This window comes from Etheostoma spectabile, chromosome 13 (assembly GCF_008692095.1).
Source record: "Etheostoma spectabile isolate EspeVRDwgs_2016 chromosome 13, UIUC_Espe_1.0, whole genome shotgun sequence".
Taxonomy (NCBI): Eukaryota; Metazoa; Chordata; class Actinopteri; order Perciformes; family Percidae; genus Etheostoma; species Etheostoma spectabile.
Genome location: NC_045745.1, coordinates 9,505,005 through 9,524,777, shown reverse-complemented (window position 1 = coordinate 9,524,777; position 19,773 = coordinate 9,505,005). Strand labels below are relative to the sequence as shown.

Here is a 19,773-nt window from a genome sequence, read left to right as displayed (position 1 = left end):
AGCTTGGTGTGCATTTCCAGAACATCCGGAACAACGGGATCTGTTGGTCCATTCTTTAACTGTCTATGGGTAAAGGATGCTGATAGCCGGGCTCTCATTGGCTACCTGTTAGCCAATCAGAGTCAAGCAGCTTAGCTTGTTGAAAATTAATAAGAACTGGCCCAAATGGAGCTGAGTCTCTCCTGCAGGCTTTCTACCACCACGCTAGAATGGCTGAAACAAGGTAACCAAGGTAACCAAGGCATTTTTTGGTAGAACTTTTACTTTTTACCACAAAGTAATGCAATCTGTGTGGCAGGGTACTTTAAAAGAGAATTTTTATGTTTTGGCACAGACATAACATACCTTATGAGTGTAATTAATCAATAAAGACATTGTGAAAAAAACAGTGCAGCTGCAATCAGTGGAGGCTTTTTTGCCTTTACGCTTGTATAATGCAGCAGTGGTGCAAGGCGGATCCCTTTTCAGATTCAACAGGTGGCCAGTTGGACACATCCTGAAGTGGGCTGTCATGTTACAGAAACAAGTAGGGCTAACAACTACTTTCTCGATTACTATTGGATTTGGTCTCTAAAATGTCAGAAAATAGTGAAAAATGTGCATCAATGTTTCCCAAAGTCCAAGGTGACGTCCGCAAATATCTTGTTTTGTCCAACTCAAAGATATTCAGTTCACTGTCACAGAGGAGAGAAGAAACTAGAAAACATTCATATTTAAAGAAGATTGAGTCTGAGAATTTTACATTCACAGAAAATACTCAAACCTATTAATTGATCATCAAAATAGTTGGCGATTAATATAACAATCGCTAATCTCTGCAGCTGTAGATGGCAATGCTGGTGTTTTTTGCCTTGCCGTGTTATGGATTATTAGTAGCTCATGGGAAATATTGGGGGGGTCAGGTTCATACCCTCGCGGTCGTCGTAAAAGGCACAAATGAGCGAGTGCGAAGACGGAAGAATTTGGAGGCGCAGATTGATTGATTGTTTTGACAATTCTGTGGTGATCAACGTGTAAGACATACAGCACCACAGGGCCATAAACAGAGCTTTGGTTATATGGGGGGATGTTTACTCTGAGGGGCTTTTTTATGCCAAAAGCTCGAGGGTGATAAAGGTTTATATGTGGTTTGATTGCCAGGGCGTATCTCTCTGTCATTATTCGAGCAGGCATGTGGAGCATTTCAACCAGGGAGTTGGGCTCAACCAAATCCTTCAGAGGATCTGCCTCTCCTTTTTCCTCACTCTGTCCTTGAGATTCTCTCCCCTCTCTGAGATTACCTAAATCTCTCTCCTCTTCCAGTCGCCTTCTTCCCATCTCATGTCTTTAAAAGGTTGGTCAGGGTGGACTCATTCTGATTAATTTTGCAGAAAACAAACTGCATCTCATAAGTAAGCTTTACACGGGATACAGCTAGAATTGTTTAGCCGCATTTCTTTCAAAAGACCTGGTGGTGCTCTTTGGGGCTTTTATATAGCCTTAGTGGTCCCAATACTGTATCTGAGTCTCTTTATATAACCTTAGTGGTCCCCTAATACTGTATCTGAAGTCCTTTTATATAGACCTTAGTGGTCCCCTAATACTGTATCTGAAGTCTCTTTTATATAGACCTTAGTAGTCCCCTAATACTGTATCTGAAGTCTCTTTTATAGACCTTAGTGGTCCCCTAATACTGTATCTGAAGTCTCTTTTATATAACCTTAGTATCCCTAATACTGTATCGGAAGTCTCTTTATATGGACCTTAGTAGTCCCCTAATATTGTATCTGAATCTCTTTATATAAACCTTAGTGGTCCCACTATACTGTATCTAAGTCTCTTTTTTATAGACCTTAGTAGTCCCCTAATACGTATCTGAAGTCTCTTTATATAGACCCTTAGTGGCTCCCTAATCTGTATCTGAAGTCTCTTTTATATAGACCTTAGTAGTCCCCTAATACTGTATCGGAAGTCTCTTTTATATGGACCTTAGTAGTCCCCTAATATTGTATCTGAAGTCTCTTTTATATGGACCTTAGTGGTCCCTACTGTATCTGAAGTCTCTTTTATAGACCTAGTGGTCCCCTAATACTCTGTAGTCTCTTTTTTTAGACTTAGTGGTCCCTAATACTGTATCTGAAGTTCTTTCCCAAAATCAGCCTTGGTTGCAGATTAGAGCCACTAGAGCCAGTCCCACAATGAGCTTTCCTTAGTATGTGTCATTTCTGAGTCTGTAGCTTTAGAGGAGGAGGGAGACGGCAAACTGCCACTTTGCTGGTTTGAAAGCCTGAGCTCTCTCTCTCCTCGGGTGGGCCAAATTCTCTGGCGGGCAAAGCAGAGAAAGGGGAGGTAACCTTGCCCCTTATGACCTCATAAGGGACAAGATTCCAGATTGGCCCATCTGAGCTTTCATTTTCTCAAAGGCAGAGCAGGATACCCAGGGCTCGGTTTACACCTAACACCATTTCTAGCCACTGGGGGACCATAGGCAGGCGGGGGGAACGCATATTAATGTTAAAAAACCTCACAAAGTGACATTTTCATGCCATGAGACTTTTAGGTATAAAACTAATCCATTGACATTCATTGGGATGGGCACTATGGATGGTAGCACAAATGTCAGTGGTGGATGTCTCAGAACAGCAGCAGATATAACCAAACTATCTGCACGGCTAGATAATATTGCTTCCTTCACTTTCCCTCCTTCACAAAGGACCGAATGCTCCCTTACAGTTGCAGTGCGTTCCGATTGAATCTGAATTTTTCTCATTTCATTAGGATGGATGGATTGGATTTGACCGTCCAATTTTTGTGCAGTGTGGGTAGAAGTTCAACCGGGTATTATGCCAATGCGGTTGATTTGTGTGTTTGTGTGTGTCAGACTGATTGCACAACTTTTAAGAAACTAAACTAACTTCTTTCTTTTATTTCCCTCTTCATACAATACAGACAGCATTGGAAAAAGGGTGAATATGTCACTGAACTTGAAATAATAAATTACACTTGCATTGATGCATCTTTGCATCAATCTGTCCCACAGAGAACCATTCTGGGTATATTGTGTCCATTTGTGTCTTCCTATTGACTTTAGTGCATCAATCAATCTCTGCAATTCCCTTTGTGTTTAGTCTGAGCACAATAATAACAGAGGATCAGATGTTAAACACTTACAGTCTTCTTCAGAGAGATATTGCTCATTGTTGAGCATCACTTTTGTAGGGAATTATGTCTAAAATAAGGCCCTCAGGCCTGTCAAATCTGACTCCAATTTATTAATTCCTGCACCTTCTTTCGTCGGCCTTCAGTTTCCTGGAACACAAGGATCAATCTGAGACAAAGAGCTCAGTGAAGTCAGTTTACTTTAAAGTCCAGCATCTAAGTTTTACAAAACACAATTGTGGGTTCACAAGAATGCCACTAGATTTCCCTGACCGCGGACAAAGAGACAGGTTCAACTCAGAAAAGTCTGTCAGATTATGAACCACGTCTATATACTATAATCTTTTATCCACTTGCTTGAAAGAGCCTCCCTTCTCTCTCTCCCTCCTGTCTCCCGGGCAGATCTTCCAACTTCTCTCTCACACACACACACACACACACACACACACACACACACACACACACACACACACACACACACACACACACACACACACCCCCCCCACTCCACATCATTGTGTAGAGTAATGCATACACTAACATTTCCTGGACTTATAACGGTACTCAAATCTTAACGGTCCCATGGCATGGAGCTTTTTGGATGCTTCTATATAGACCTTAGTGGTCCCCTAATACTGTATCTGAAGTCTCTTTTATATAGACCTTGTGGTCCCCAATACTGTATCTGAAGTCTCTCTATATAGACCTTAGTGGTCCCTAATACTGTATCTGAAGTCCTTTTATATGACCTTAGTTCCCTAATACTGTATCTGAAGTCTCCCAAAGTTCACCTTGGTGCAGAATTCCAGCCACTAGAGCCAGTCCCACAATGAGCTTTCCTTAGTATTGCCATTTCTGAATCTGTAGCTTTTCAGAAGATGAGGGGGGGGGGGGAGGTGGAGCTGGGTGGTGTGGCTTTGACCTACTGCCACTTTGCTCATTTGAAAGCCATGAAGCCTTTCTCTCATGAGTGATGAATTCTCTGGCGGACAAAGCAGAGAAAGGGAGGTAATCTTGCTCCTTATGACCTCATAAGGGCCAGACTCCAGCCAGATTCTAGCCACTGGAGAACCATAGGCAGGCTGGGGTAATGCATATTAATTTAAAAAAAACTCATGAAAACCTCAGTGGAATTTTCATGCCATGGGACCATGGGAATTTCTATGTCCTGAGTCTGATACACACTCACATTCCTGTTTGGTAGTCCAAACGGGAGCTAACTAACTGAGAGTAACATTGACAGGGAATGGGAAGTGGTTTTCCCTAGACATCGTTACCACATCTCATGAATTCATACAACTCACAGCAATGAGCAACACATCATATGTATAGACTTATACTAAAATCACACATCTGGAATGTTTAAATATTTCTACACATCACATCTCTGTGGTCAAAAATAAAAGGAAGAAGAACAGTGTGTTTTACAGGATGAAAAAGATCACATATCACCAAAAATGCATCTTCTCAGGCTTCTCAGTAAAGGTTTTGTGTCTGAACTGAACAATCCATCCATGACAATTACCGTCGCTCGCAGCTCCGGGGCGGGGTTTAAATGTGTTGTGTGTGTGTGTGTGTGTGTGTGTGTGTGGTGTGTGTGTTTGTGTAAGTTTGAAACAACAATGGCGAACATGAAAGAACAGAGGATTCATCCACCAGCCAGGTATTTTTAAGGTAAGTTTCTGCCTTTTTTACCAAACATTTTCCAATCAACGCTTCTTCTCAGATGGTTCTGTGTAACATCACAACCGGGCTCGTCAGGCTGCATGCGAGTGGGCGAGTACCACCATGTGTGGAAAACCCAAGCCTGGATCGTGCACCCTTTCCCCACAGTCTAAATTGGTTGGCCGGTTGATTCATCGGGGAGCTTAACGAGAGCTCTGCGCTGCTGTAGAAACCTTACTCCTCATCTCACCCCCCCCCCCCCCCCACCCCCCCCCCACCCCCCACCCAAAACCCACACACACACACACACACACACACACACACACCACACACACACACACACACACACACCTGTGCAGCATCTCAACTCCTCTTTAATCATGTATGTGCTCTGTGTCTAGACACCTGGATCCTCTACAGGCTGATCTCGTAATGGATCTGCAGCTTCGAACACTTGACCCTGAGCGTGAGCCTGTGTGTATGTGCAAATGGTCATTTGTCTCACATTGTTGGAGGAGGGAGCGCAAGCAACTCACTCTCTCACACAAGATGCTATTGTTGCTAGGTCTTAGGAAGTGTAGTTTTCAGACTGCCTGTCGTGGGGACTGAAAATGGCAAATTGCGCTTCTCTGTGTCCTGCATTGTCCTTCACGGGAGGGTCAAGGGGAGAGTGGGAGTTTCCCCTAACGAGATGGGGGGAGTTCAAATACAGAGAGATAGGCATGGGAACTTTCCATAAAATCATCTCTCAATGCAATCAAACCAGCTATTAAGCTACTGAAACAACACCATCCCAATCTCTATGTAGGGTATGTGATGATGTGGTATTTTTATTTACAAAGACCAAGGGAACTTATCAGGATGCTAGTATCCCAATCCTGAAATAACTGGCCTTTAAATTAAAACCTGCCTGCCTCTTGGGAATTTAACATAGCGGGGTGTATACTTAAGCCCCCTGTCTTTTAAGGAGAATATTTATTATTTACTTTACATTATTCATTCACAAAGAGAACTGGTGCCCTTAAAGGTTGGATTTTCCTAATTTCTTGAATTAAGGCATTGAGATCAATTTCCAAAGATGTTTTTTTTGCCTTTTTTTAATCACTTCAGCATGGGTGTGTAAACTTTCTCAACACTGTATACATGAGGTGATGCATCACAGCGTGCGCTGTGTGCTTCCATTCGCAAATGTAATTTGGCCCTCTGTTACCTGAGGGGAGAACACGTTATACTTACACGTATTTATGGAGTGTTTTGCAGCTGGAATAATACCAAGCTAGCTGGCATTGGTAATGGTAAATATATCAATGTATGAAAACCAGCCAAAGCCAGGTTTACCTCTGCAGTGCTTTTAATACTGTAAATGCAGTTAACACTTCCAGTGTGTAACTTTGCTTTTTGGCTGATACACGTGTACAGACATTTAAAGGCATGCTGTATCCACTTTTGTTGAATAGCAGAATTAGTGTTACAATCACGACTAGTCCTGGTGGCTCAGTTTATATCCTGTACCAAAAGAAAAATACATGACCGCTCCCTTTTCTTGCTACGTGAAAAAAGTATTTAGGTTTCTTTGATGTGGTGGAAAAAAGTAAAATGATACATGCTTTCTTTTGAATATCAATATGAGCAAGTGCTCTTGAAGCTAAAAATATATATACAGAAAGAAATGTCAAAAAGTAAAGACCCAGTAATCTCTTGTGTTACTGGCTCTGAGTATGCTTTCCCCCTGATTCTGGTATATTTAGCCTTTGGATATCTTTACAGCCATTGCCTTGTTTTCAGCTGAGAGACAAAGTCATTCTTGTTCTGAGTTTATTGGTTGCATGTAGCCGTCAAGGCGGCTATTTGTGGTCTGCCATTCAAAGGCGCAGATAGTCCTCTAAGTTTGAAAAGACGTTCTGGGGAGCTGGTTTTATCATATATCCTGCTCCTCTCTCAAACCCACTAACAACAATCTCAAGCTTTCAACTGCTGTTACCAGCATGCATCACAACAGCAGCAACCACCGAACTGCTGCTGAGCATCCATTGATTTCTGTGGTTTTGTCCTCCTTCTGTAAAACGCGCCTGTCCCGCACAGTCTAAGCAGCGATGACACCTCCTGTCTGCAGCAACCTCCGTGACCCGCCGGACTCCAGCCTGTTCCACGCGTATGGGCGGCGGAGCGCCAGCCTTTAATCAGCTTCAGGGTCTCCATCGCGCGGCTCTCGCCCCCGCCAACAAGCTGATACAGACAATCCAGTCACCACACATGCCCATCAGAGACGAGTATCTGGTTCCGCCGCTGTATTTTCTGGTTGTTCTCTTTCTACACGCTCCTTGGAATAAAGCCGTGGACCAATCACAAAGTCAGTAGAAATTAAAATAAGGAAACCGATTGGTATTTACAGGGAGCTTCTCTCTATCCAAAATACCAATTTTCAAAAGACCAACATTTCCCCACGAGTTTGTGTCTCTTTGGGGATTTTTTCTCCTTTTGGTCATTTCTGTTTTCTTTGGGCTGTTTTTGGTTCTCTGTGGTCATTTTTAGTCGCTTTGTCTCCCGCTTTTTACAATAAAACATTTTCCACGTTACAAACCATTCAACAGTCAGACGTGTAGTGGAAGCATCTACGTTTTAGCAGTAGGAAACAATAAGCTTCTGACATAGGCCAAATTGTCCCGTTTTCCTATATCAATGTGTCTTTTATATTCCCCAAAATAACATGATGATTCCACACAACACTCTTTGCCAAGTACAAATCTCTACTTATCTCTTATCTCTCTTATCCAATTTTACAGCATTTGAATCATCAATGGGAGTGGTTTTGAAATATATTGGTAAAAGTTGCCATATTCCAGTCTGTGATTATCATCAACATCCATTCTTTAATTTTAGTCTAAATAATTACTAATTTCTGCTTTTTAACTCAAACATTAGGTATAATTTGTATAATGAGATTTATTGACCACAATCCCAAAATAACTGTAAAACTAGAGTTGATAGTTAGTGTTACTATGTTAAATTCAACTGTTAAAAACAGTGATAAAAAGCGTCAATGCAATTGTCTGGGGTCAATGTGACTCGTTTTCAGTTCGTTTTTATTTTTTTTGTCACAAAAAATGGGTCGTCGAAATAAGTGCTGAAAATGTCAACAATGAATATCGAAAGAATTTGTCAAAACGTTAAAAACATCATCCACAACAATCAAAAAGTGACAAAATGTGTGGAAAGCGATAATAATGTTGAAAAAAAGTGACCAAAAAGTTGTATTCATGTTGACAGAAAGACAACACAAGGGTTTATTATACTCGCTACCATCGTTTGCTGTGACCACGAACCATGCTCTTATTTAAATACGTTACTTTAAAAATTATCCTCCCCAACAAAAAAAAAAAATGAGAAATTCGTTGAACACGTTCCAAACATTAAATAACGTGACCATTTCACGACCTGCTGTGAGACTGGGTTGTTTTTACACACAAAGAAACGCAACATAGTGGAAACAGAGCTACAGCGGTTGGTAAGTCCACTGATGCATTCAGCGGACGGTGCTTCATGTTATGGGCTTTTATTTGTTATTTTGCATGTTTTATATATTTTCTAATATTGTTGCGGGATGAATAAAACCAAAACAACCAAGTGTAGAATCTAAAACATGATGTCCCAAAGCTTAAAAAAAACACACAAAGAAAGCTAGATTGATATTAAAAAAAAACTGTAATTACTGATTGCGTGATACTATTCTGAAGTAATTGTCTCAATGACATGTCTTTCCTTCTGGGAGTCCACAGATTATTCTTTCCACCAAGCCAGTTTCTGGTGCTGGTTCGGGTTCAGTGCCAAATATCGGACCGGTTCTTTGCTTTTCCACACAAATAAACCTGGCTCTGGCCCAAGAACACGGGTTCCACCTCAGCACCACTCGGCGCTGGTCTAGAGATAAAGAACCGGTTATGTCAGGTGCTGGGGGGGGCGGGGTTATCATGACGTTCCAAAACAAAAACTTCTGGCCGCCTTTTGAAAACCCCCGGTCAGCTGTTAACCATAGAGAGCTGTTAGTGTTATCTTTGGACATGAGTGGGGAAACCAGAACCACCGGGGTCTGGGGGAATCCAACGGTCTCAGGCTCTCAGGCTGGGGAAGATCCAGCTGGTTCTTAGAGAACTGGAGTAGAACCACACCAAACTGCCAGAACCAGAACCAGCACCTGTTTACTCTTGGTGGAACAGACATAGAGATCAGGTTTTAGTCAGCACCTCTTGTCTCAAGGTTATGCTGGCGTTCAGCTGGTTCCTAAATCAGGGATAATGTCATTGGCTGAGATCGAGTCAGGGAGGCAATTTATTCTCCCCACTCGCCCCTCGCCCTTAAGGCTGCATTACTAACACTCGAATAGTATTATTTCATTCAGAGGACTCTCTCCTCTAAACTGAGTGAATAATGGAAGGATGCGACTGCGAGCTACTTCTGTCGTCCTCTTCTTTTCTCATTTAGTTTTCTGGTCTCTGATGAAAGTCTCTCTTGCCTCGTGTTTGCCCTTTCCTCTCTCACCCCCGCTGCGTACTCTCTCTTTGTATCTCCTTATCTGTCTGCACTCAGCAAATGGTTTGACCTGCCCTCTGCGTCACAACGTATTGAATTTGAATGTCTTGATTATACACTATGCTACATACGTGGAAGATAATTTGAGCCCCTTTCCCCAGAGTGGCACCTTGGAAATTACGTCTTTGCAGTAAGGTTGTTTTTTTTTTCACACACGCTTGATGTTTTGAGATAATATCTGTATTCCTTTTAGACAGTTTTTGTATTTTTTTTTACTGCAGACATGCTTATAATAGAGGATTGCATTGGGATTGGAATAATGCAAATGGTAGTAGTAGTATTTTTGTAGCACTTTCAGGAGTACATTCACTTTTCAGTATATTCACTGGTACGTTGGCTCATAATAAATCAACACAATATTGAGATTTAATTAATTGCACAGCCTGATGAAAACATACTGGAGTTAGAGGTGTTTGGGATAAAATCCTCACGATCCCCTCTACTCCCCTTTCTTCTTCCTTCTTTCTTATTTGTTCTCTCTCGCTCGGCAAATTGTGGTTTCCATGGCTCTCCTTTGAATTAAGCAATTCAACTGATTGCATTACACACTGTCAAGGGCTCTTATATCACTTTGATTGAATAACTATTTAATTCATACCACCGCTTAACACTTTTCGTCCATTTCATGCAATATGTTGGAGCAGTTGCAACCCTTTACCACAACTGCCATGTTAGTTATTTTCCTCCTCGCTGCTTTTTGTCTTCCCTGCATGAAAGTCGAGTCCGCAGGAAGAGTGCGTCCTCCCCAGTTTAGACACGGCTGATCATATAACTTACATGATCATCATGATGCAGTGTTTCCCCGCGGATACACTATTATCTGAGTGACATTTGCGCCCCTCATGCTCCCAGTTTGCTTCCAGTGTCCAGCTCTCACCTACAATTATCTTTACGTCATCATTTTTTAGAGCAATCTCCAGGAAAGGAAATTAAATTTCACCCCGCTTGTGCTTTCTGCTGCTCGTTGGGAACCAAATCTTGACAATCTAAAACCCCTTTCAGACATTCATTCGCAACTTTATTCTATATGTCGTCTCCTGTTTGATAAGCTAACAAGACACTTTTTCTTAATAGTCAGAAAGGCAATCTTCGTAATTCTGTGAATTACTTGAAATGTGAACTGACTATCACTATTGTTAACTCACTATTGTCGAGAGGAAAGATTAGAATATTAAAGTAAGATAACTTTCATGTTTAACAACTAAAAGACAGCCACAAATCTTTGATCCACGTCATTCAAACTGGAGTAAATTATGTTTTTTTTTGGGGGCATTTTTAGGCCTTTATTTGACGGACAGATGAAGACATGAAGGGGAGAATGACACCACAAAGGGCCGTAGGTCAGGTCAAACCCAAGCCCGCTGTGTGCGAGGAGCCTCTATATATAGATCCCGCTCTATCAACTGAGCTATCTGGGCGCCTGAATAACTGATGTTACTATGGAGACTACTTACTTTAATTGCAGACACAAGACCAAAAGCCCAAAAACTACGAGTCAGCAAGTCACCTCTAGGACGCTCCTGGTGTGTGGGTATGGCTCATTGCACACGACAACAAAAGCACAGACACCTCAGCAGTGAATCCGGCTTTTATGCTCAACTAACCCTTGTGTGTTATCCTTTAGGTCCAGAACCCTCCTGTATTCAATTGTGTTTTTTCTGCTACCGTCGCCTCGGCCTCTGGGGTCCGAGACCCCATCCTGCACTCCAAACGTGTATCCACTAGCCTCATCTCGTCCTCTAGTCCCAGAGACCCGTCCGGCAGTCAGACGCATTTCCCACTAGCCTCATCTCGTCCTCCAGGGTCCCAGACCCTCCCGCACTCAGAGGCATTTCTCACTAGCCTCATCTCGTCCTCCAGGGTCCCAGAACCCCTCCTGCAGTCAGAGGCATTTCCCACTAGCCTCATCGTGCCTCCAGGTCCCAGAGACCCCTCCTGCAGTCAAGCATTTCTCACTAGCCTCTCTCGTCCTCCAGGGTCCCAGAGACCCGTCCTGCAGTCAGACGCATTTCGCACTAGCCTCATCTCGTCCTCCAGGGTCCCAGAGACCGTCCTGCAGTCAGACGCATTTCCACTACCCTCATCTCGCCTCCGGGTTCCCGGGACCCAATGCACGAGGCGAGATTGTGTGGAACATACGTATAATTGCATAAAATAAAAGGGTCTTTAAGACCGAAGGGCGAGGCCACGATGGCAGTTGACATGAATGAAAAGGGACCCCGAAGCACAGGCTAATACAAATGTAAAAAAATACACAAGTCCCCGTGACACGACAACACAAGGGTTAAAGAGCACTTACAAGCCTTCAAACTTAGCTGTTACTTTAACTGGCCTTCCTGGATCGATTTCCCGCATCACAGTCCTGACGGCACTTACCCTCACCGACACAAAACCCTGCTTATTTTCATATGATGAGAACTTAGATCTGGGTGGGGCTTCGGAGCTAGATGCATAAAATCTCCTCTCTGTCGTCACTGACAAAAGGCTTAAGAGCAAATGTGTCCAGTCCAGGTTGATGACACTGACCTTTTCCCTGGCCATGTACTGACTCAAACCTGAATTTCTCATGAGCTCATGTATATTCAGTCTCATCGCCTCCTGGTGCTCGTGCAGACCATTGACTCATCTAGAGCACCCTCCCTCCTCCTACTCCCCATCAACAACAGACAGACCACGAAATAACAAGACTGAAATCCCGTGCTTTGCTCTTGCAGACGGCACACATACACATTGTTGGACGACCGAACAATTCATAATCTGGGCTGTTCTTGGCGCTGTTCGTTTCTGATTCTGATGAAAATTGTAATCAACTTGAAGATCTTGGCCTGATGGTGGTGCTAGAGGAAAATGTCAGGGTGGGTTCACTTAACCATTATCATTCTGCAGACCCTGATGTTCTACAACCATAGTCTTTGCTATACGTTGGGCAGTTCACTGTTTTCCTTTGTGATATTCTAGTCTTACCAGGGGTTCATTAAAATTGTTTTGGGGACATGATCTAATGAGAATCGTAATAATTACTTTGCAAATAGACAGGGCCCACAGAGCAACAGAATGGCTAACGCAACGCTGAGAGGTCATAATTCTCTAAATCCACAATTCAATTTCATTTTATTTTTTCAAGCACTGTGGCTATGATACAAAAGAGCCACTAACATGAAGGGTTCCACCAACAGTTTGTTTTCAAGTGTACAAGGTACACCTGAATGCCCATAAATCCACTGCCACACATGCTTTCCGTTGGTTGTCTACATAACTCATGGGGAAGGCACAATGTTGCCACACGCAGGGGAGATTTTCCATCCTGTTTGTTTCTCATCTCTCCGACTCCGCAGTGACCATGGAGTTTGGAAAAGTGCAGCTGCAGGCTTCCGCTAAGCTACTATACCCTGTTTCTTAGCTGCATTGTTCCACCGGGAAGCTACACTGTATTGTATGTGTGTTTTTTTTTTTTCTTCAACGCTTGTATTTGCAAAGAATTGCCGATGCTGCTTTCGATTTCAATCATCAGATTTGAAAGCTCATTTTGATCGGATTTCACATTAGAATTTCTATCTTCTATGACCTCTACTCACCTTCACTGCTAGTGTTTCCCACTGAGATCAACACAGTAATGCATAGTTAAGACTCTTTGCAGATGGGTCAGCATGAATCGCTATGTCTGTGGAGAAACTGTGTTACCCCAATGAAAGATTATATTTATATACTACTACACATGATTGCTTTGTACTGGAGTATTTCTCCAAAGAATTAACAAATTAGAATGCCCTCTCTCTTCAACATCCTCTTTGTCACTCCTTTGCAGAGGGGCGGACTTGAAATTCACGAATCATATTCACAGAATACTCTAGATCAACAAGCTGTTCGTTTGAAGGGGGGAAGAGATAGTAATCTCAGCGGATGATGTCAGCAAGAGGAGGTGTGACCTCTGGGCCTCGGAGAGTCCACTCTCTCATTCATTAACGTCAGGTAATATGTTGTATCAGGCAAGGCAGCTGCTCACTTCCACCTCACAAGGAGCATGGAATGCTGCGGCAATAATGAGCCCAATGTGAAATGGTTTCCAGTCCATGAACACATTTTTGTAGATTTTGTGTTTGTTTCTCACCATTTGCAGTCATGAAGATTTGGATTACTTTCTATTCCAAGTTAGGCCCTCTCCGTATTCCTTTACCTCGTCCACTTTCTCTCCTTGCTCTTCATGCCTGTTGCCACCTCTGTCCTGTCTCCATGCGCTGTATGTATGTTTTTTACTCTCTTTTTCAATCCTTTGTTGTGCTTTTCTTTCTTTTTTTTTGCCTTGGTCGGTCCAACCAGGATTGGGCTATTGTTATGGAAAACCTTGCTGAAAAGTGAATGTGAAATAGATTTCAGTCTTTCCAACTTGAACAGAGGACTAACTTTCTCCATATGAAACAACTAGGACTGCAACGGTTATTGTATTACTGATTATCTGTTGATTGGGTTCTCTATTGTGTTTCTTGTTTGTTCTATTATAAATAAAGTGGTGAAAATGTGATCTTGTTTCCAAAGCCAAATGACGTCCTCAAATGTCGGTTTTGTCCACACTTAAAGTGATTCAGTTTACTGTCACAGAAAGAGAAGAACTAGAACTTATGAGCTGGTCTCAAGAGACTTTTGCTTTTTTCCACAAAAAATGAAACTGATTCATCGATTATCAAAATAGATCATTAATTGATACTTCCATTTTAATACTTTTTTAAGACTTATTTTTGGGCATTTTCAACCTTTATTTTGATGGACACTGGACATGAAAGGGAGCAAGTAGGGAAGGACTGCAGCAAAGGGCGCAGGTCGGGAGTCTAACACGGCCGGCTGCGTCGAGGACTAAACCTCTATGTATGGCGCCCGCTCCACCACTGTGCTATCTGGGCGCCCCAGGATGTGATTTGTGAAGAAGCAGAGAGGGGGGGATGTTTTTTGATCATGCACACAAATCCCCTTTTCAATACCACCATGGATATATAGAGGCACTGGGCCGCATGCCAAACACTTCAATACCAATAGAAAATAATCTCATGTGAAATAGCACAACGGGGTGTCAACATAAAACAGCGCTTTTAAAAAGTTGGAATCCGAGATTTGTTTTCTAACAATTCCTTCAACCAATTATCGATTACAAACAGTTTTTCATAGGTACTTAGATTAACATTGCAACTTTAGCAACATAGAATCATGATGTTTTTTATGAGAAACTGCCTTTTAAAACGTCTTCTAGACCTTTGTCCAGAGGACCAAGGGGCACCCATCATGACTGTTGAAGCTGTCATTAGATGTTGGCTCTGTTGGCTCCATGTAAGTATGGATTCTCTGTGTCAACAATGCATTTAAAATAGTAAACATATACGGTCTTGGCGATGGTCAAATGTGAATAAAACCAGGTAGTCGATGCCTAGGCAAAACATAAACTGATGAAGGTACATTGTTCAGTTGTCAAATCTTATTGAGTCCTTTGAAATGCAATCTTTCTTGGGATGATGGCGGATCAAAATGTAGCGAAGATCCATGTGCGGAGAAATTCGGTCAGACCTCAGCTGGAACCTGTTGGTTTTGGGGATGGTTTCCTTTTGCTATTTCCACCTTGACTTCACTAGGTCCTTTGCATTCAGGTAAAATTGGATTTCAACAATAAATTACAGCAAGCTTCAAAAGCACCTCAATAGAGGCTATAAATGACAGTTTTTAATTTTAGCTATGTTTTTAAAAAGTTTAGACAGAACAGAAGGCAGACATCCATTTCCACTCCGGTGTTTATTAACGCTCTTAGCTTATAGAAATAGTACATCATACATCTATTTAAAGGGTCTACAGCCATACTTTTTATATCAAGTACATCAAGTAGTCAGGCACTGTAACAAGTTTATCTATTCTGGTAATAATCCGTCATATCATGTATGTCAAAATCAATCACTTTCACACGTGTTATGGACATATTGCCAGTTGGCAACTAACTGCAAGCCGGCACATCAGACAAAATTTGCACGGAGCCCCGTAGAGCCCCGCCCATTAACCACTGCTCCTAAATCACTGGAGTTCAGAAGGCCAACCAAAGAAAGCAGAAGGTGACGGACATCCAGCCAAAACTGGGGCATCCAATTTCTGGCGGGCACCGGAACAATCCCAAAACTAAAACTTCACCCATAAGAATTACCGCAGTGGCCAGCAGATCAGACTGTGTTTACTGTGTGTATATGTGCTATAATATACAGTATATCTGCATGAACCTATAGCTTGAACCAACTCCTTACCTCTGGAGCTTCTTCTTATCTACCTACTCTCATGTCATCGAAGTGAATGGAGTCTCATTGAACTTTCAAACATTGTGAACCGAACCCTGCTTCGTTTCGTTTGTTCTCCGGCTGAAATGCTTTAGCAAATCAACACAAGCCAGTGGATGAATGGATCCGACGACAAAACAACCTGTGATCTTCACGACAGTGTTTCCTACAGTAGAGCCTTTAGTTGTGAAAGACAACATGGTCTCACAGCAGTTTGTAAAATTGTCTGTTATTTTATCTATGATTTGTGTACACAGACACAATTGTTTTCATGTGGCGAGATCGTAATGTATTCGGCTGGTCACAACGTACGGGAGCCTCGATTCGTAAAAGAACAACGGTGGGAAACGACACACCACTAGCCGGGAAACAAGAGCAATGAAAGGACACCCACACTCCGGGACACGAGTTTGCGGTCTCTGGGGGACGCACGGGTGAAAGTCCTGAGTGGATTGACCCTCCACCCCCCCACCAACCCTCTCTACGGATTCTCTGCATTTAATAATACTCGTTCCATAGTGGTGCTGTGACCACGAACACACTTCCCCTTACTTTAAAATCGTCCTCACCAACCACAAAAAAAAACCAAGAAGACGTGTCACTTTCACGACTCCTTAGATTAAATATGTGACCATTTCACCAACTGCTGTGAGACTGGGTTGGATTGACGAATGGTGACAAACCAATGTAATTTATTTGTGAACACCAGACAGAGCCGTCAATGTCAAAGCCACTGGAGACACTCAAGTGGTTGGCATTTAAAATATGTCCAGTGCACGTATGGTGAATGTCTTCGACCTCACTAATTGCTCATCCTTCCTGACCATACCACAACGATCCAGTTGACTAAGGTGGCTGATGACACACTAATCTGAGACAGCGTTTAGCGGGCTATATAGGCATCATCTGCTCGCCGTAAAAAGCCACGGACGTTTCTATTTTCCAGCAAGAAGACAAAGTCGTGAATTGATTCGTTTGTACCTCTGCTCTCTTGCCTGTAGTCACACACACCAAGTGAGAGAGAGTGAAGCGTGTGTATTCTGCAGTAATCTGCTGTATTGTAAGGTGGACCTGTGGCTTATGGTGGACTGTCTGGCTCATAGGCAGTTCAATGACTGTGAAGGAATTTCAGTTCAGCAGCCACTCTTTATTGGCACAATTGGCATTTATGTCTCTGGGATGAGAGAGTGTAAATAAATGTGTCTGTTTTGTGTACGTTTATGTACCATGTATGTAAGTAGGCCTGTCTCTCCCCGGATGTGAGTCAGGTGCAGATTTGGAGTTGCGCATTGCTCAACTTTAGACGGTTTACAAGCATAACGTGCATACAAAAAATTTGGGAAATCTATGAAATAACTTTTCTCATTACAAACCATAAACAGAAGATGGGAATCATTAAAACGTTGTAGCTTTCTATTGTTTTTTGATAGCATACGTTAGCTCAACAACGCCTTCAACTGACAGCCTTTGTTCGTGTTTGATGCTAACTTGTAGCCAGCAGTGAACAAATTGGTTAAGTAGTCCATTTTTACTGTATTGCCAGTCCAGAAGTCTCTTGTTAGCATCTTGTATGCTACTTGTCGCAAAGTGAGCATGTGCAACTACAACATCTGCACTTGACCCACATCGGGGAGTGACCAGACCTTTGCACTGCAAGCATCAACTTTACTCTTTCAACCATTTTTTTAAACATCCTACATACCAAACAAAAACACAATCACTCAATAGCGAGGCAAAGTCCTAGCCTGGTCCTACCAACTCTCGTACTGTGTAGAGAGCTGGACACTCTCCTTGACAGTGTTAACTTCCTTGAAGACGGGTCCTCTTTGGATCTGCCCAGAGCCACTCGGTCCGCTATACCAATTCGCTAACTTTGGTTCGGACGCGCTAGCCACGCTAGCGTTGCGCCTTAGCTAACCTCCGTCACCCCTACAGAACAAGCTGGAGCTTTTCCAACCCCGGGGGAGGAGGGCCAAAACATCATGGCCAACAAAACCCAGCAAAGGTTGTTCTGCTCGGGCTTTAACTTCTGGATATTCAGCAGCGTTGCAAAACGACCAAATGGCTTCGCTGTGCATCTTTGTGCCACCGCCATCGGAACTACAACTCAAACTAGAGCACGACTCAGCTTAATGGTTCTCATCCGCTCCTCTGATTGACCGGTCAGATTGGACTGGATGAAAACTAAAGAATAAACCACAAACCCAGACGGAGTACTGAAGGAAATGAAAATTCAGCGGGAGTTACCTAGGAGGGCGGAGCCAGGCTAGCAAGTCCCTCCCCTTCTGGTGGATCCAATGGCCATACACGGAAAAAAATCTTCATTTGTGAATGGGAAGAATACAATCAATTTGATCCGTTGGAATTGAGCATGAATTACACATATGTTTATCAAGTTAAAAGAAAATGTTGGCAATGAAGAAGTTTCAGTTTGTTGTAGGTTTGTCGTAGTACTACTTAGTTTTGTGTGAATCACATATCTCGTCTCCCACACACATACCTTCAAAGTGTGCCAACAACAAAAGTGCATTATTGCCATCTGCAATAAGCAGGCAGATGTGGCTTGGTTAAAATAATGTTTCATAATGTAGGCAATCTATGCACGCGCACACACACACACACACACAACACACACACACACACACGGGTGCATCCATCTTGGTTCACATCATTAGTCAGGTTAAGTCAAAGATTTTAAAAATTACTGAAGGCTTGAGGGGGCTTACGAGATGCCATAGCATCCCCCCTCCCCCCCCCCCCCCCCCCCAGGCCTCAGTGTTGCTCATGCCTAGACAGGTACTTGCAATCCTGTTTGTTGTGTGTGTGTGGTGTGTGTGTTTGTGTGTGTGTTCAACTATTCTGGCTGTAAGCAGTGCTCAGGTGTTCCTTGGTTTGAACTTGACACTAGCCTCATGAATCAATCTCCACACTCCGGGTTATCTGCCGTAGTGTTGGCAAGTGTGTGTGGTGTGTGTGGTGGTGGTGTGTGTGTGTGTGTGTGTGTGTGTGTGTTGTGTGTGTGTGTGTTGTGTGTGTGGTGTGTGTGTGTTGTGTGTGTACTAGGCAGGTTAAGACTGGCCAGGAAGGTATTACTTCTGATTGATTCTTTGGCTCTATCCACCTCCCTGTGAAGGTGCAGCTGCCCCGGCTCTTTTCCAAACATTATTTACCTGATATTCTCACAACCTCAGGTGCGGACATACAGGTCTGAAAAAATGTATTTAATACGTGCCTTTTTTAACTCCCTCTTTTATTCATTTTCGAGTCATGACAACCCTCTGGCCCAGTGTATTTCCTGGTTCCTGCAACCTTTATTTCAAAGCGTCAAACAGCAACTCATTTGGCAACAGCTTGAGTACGTTTGTTAATATAAAATAGTTCACATATAGCTTAATTTAAGTCTTGATTCATCATATTGATGATGTTACTTTTTTTTAATTGACTAATTGGATTGAACCAAATATGAATGCACCAGTGGGTGTGTGTGTGTGTGTGTGGTGTGTGTGTTGTGTGTGTGGGGTGTGTGTTGTGTGTGTGTTGTGTGTGTGTGTGTGTGTGTGTGGTGGTGTGGTGTGTGTGTGTGTGCTGTGCTTGCTTGCGATACAGGTTATATATAAACCAATCACATTTGAATGTGCAGCTTGGGTCAGCAGAGAAAAAAATGATGAATAGGACAAGCAATGATGAGAAAGGGTGAGGTCTTAGAAGTGCTTAGACGTCTCTTTTTAATCCTGTTGGCAATGACTCCCGCAAGGACAATTGAAATTTCCAGCATCCGTTTTAGGAAGAAATACAGTATAGAAGCCAGTTAAAGAGTGACAATAACAACAGTATATTAATAATATAACAATAAGACCTTGGCTAATCAAAAAGACATAAAAGACGAGAAGACGGGGTAATGAAGAGTTCCCCACTGACAACTTCATCTTTTGAGAATTGAGAGGGAGAGAGCTAAAGGGGAGAAGGTGGTGGCTAATGAACACAGTGACAATACAGTCTGACAGGGACCATGACATGATTTGTTTGAGACTGACATGGTGGGAACAGGACGTGTGGTGTGCGTATGTGTGTGTGTGTGTTTGTT

General features: G+C 42.7%; 1 long non-coding RNA gene across 1 annotated transcript; it reads right to left on the bottom strand.

Moving 5' to 3' along the window:
- Window positions 1–629: 629 nt before the first annotated feature.
- LOC116701077 (uncharacterized) lies at window positions 630–14,292 on the bottom strand. The gene is made up of 3 exons (XR_004334803.1): window positions 14,240–14,292; window positions 13,248–13,250; window positions 630–641 (listed from the first exon to the last, which is right to left on the bottom strand). It is a non-coding gene; the product is annotated as an uncharacterized LOC116701077 (long non-coding RNA).
- Between the last annotated feature and the right edge of the window lie 5,481 nt (window positions 14,293–19,773).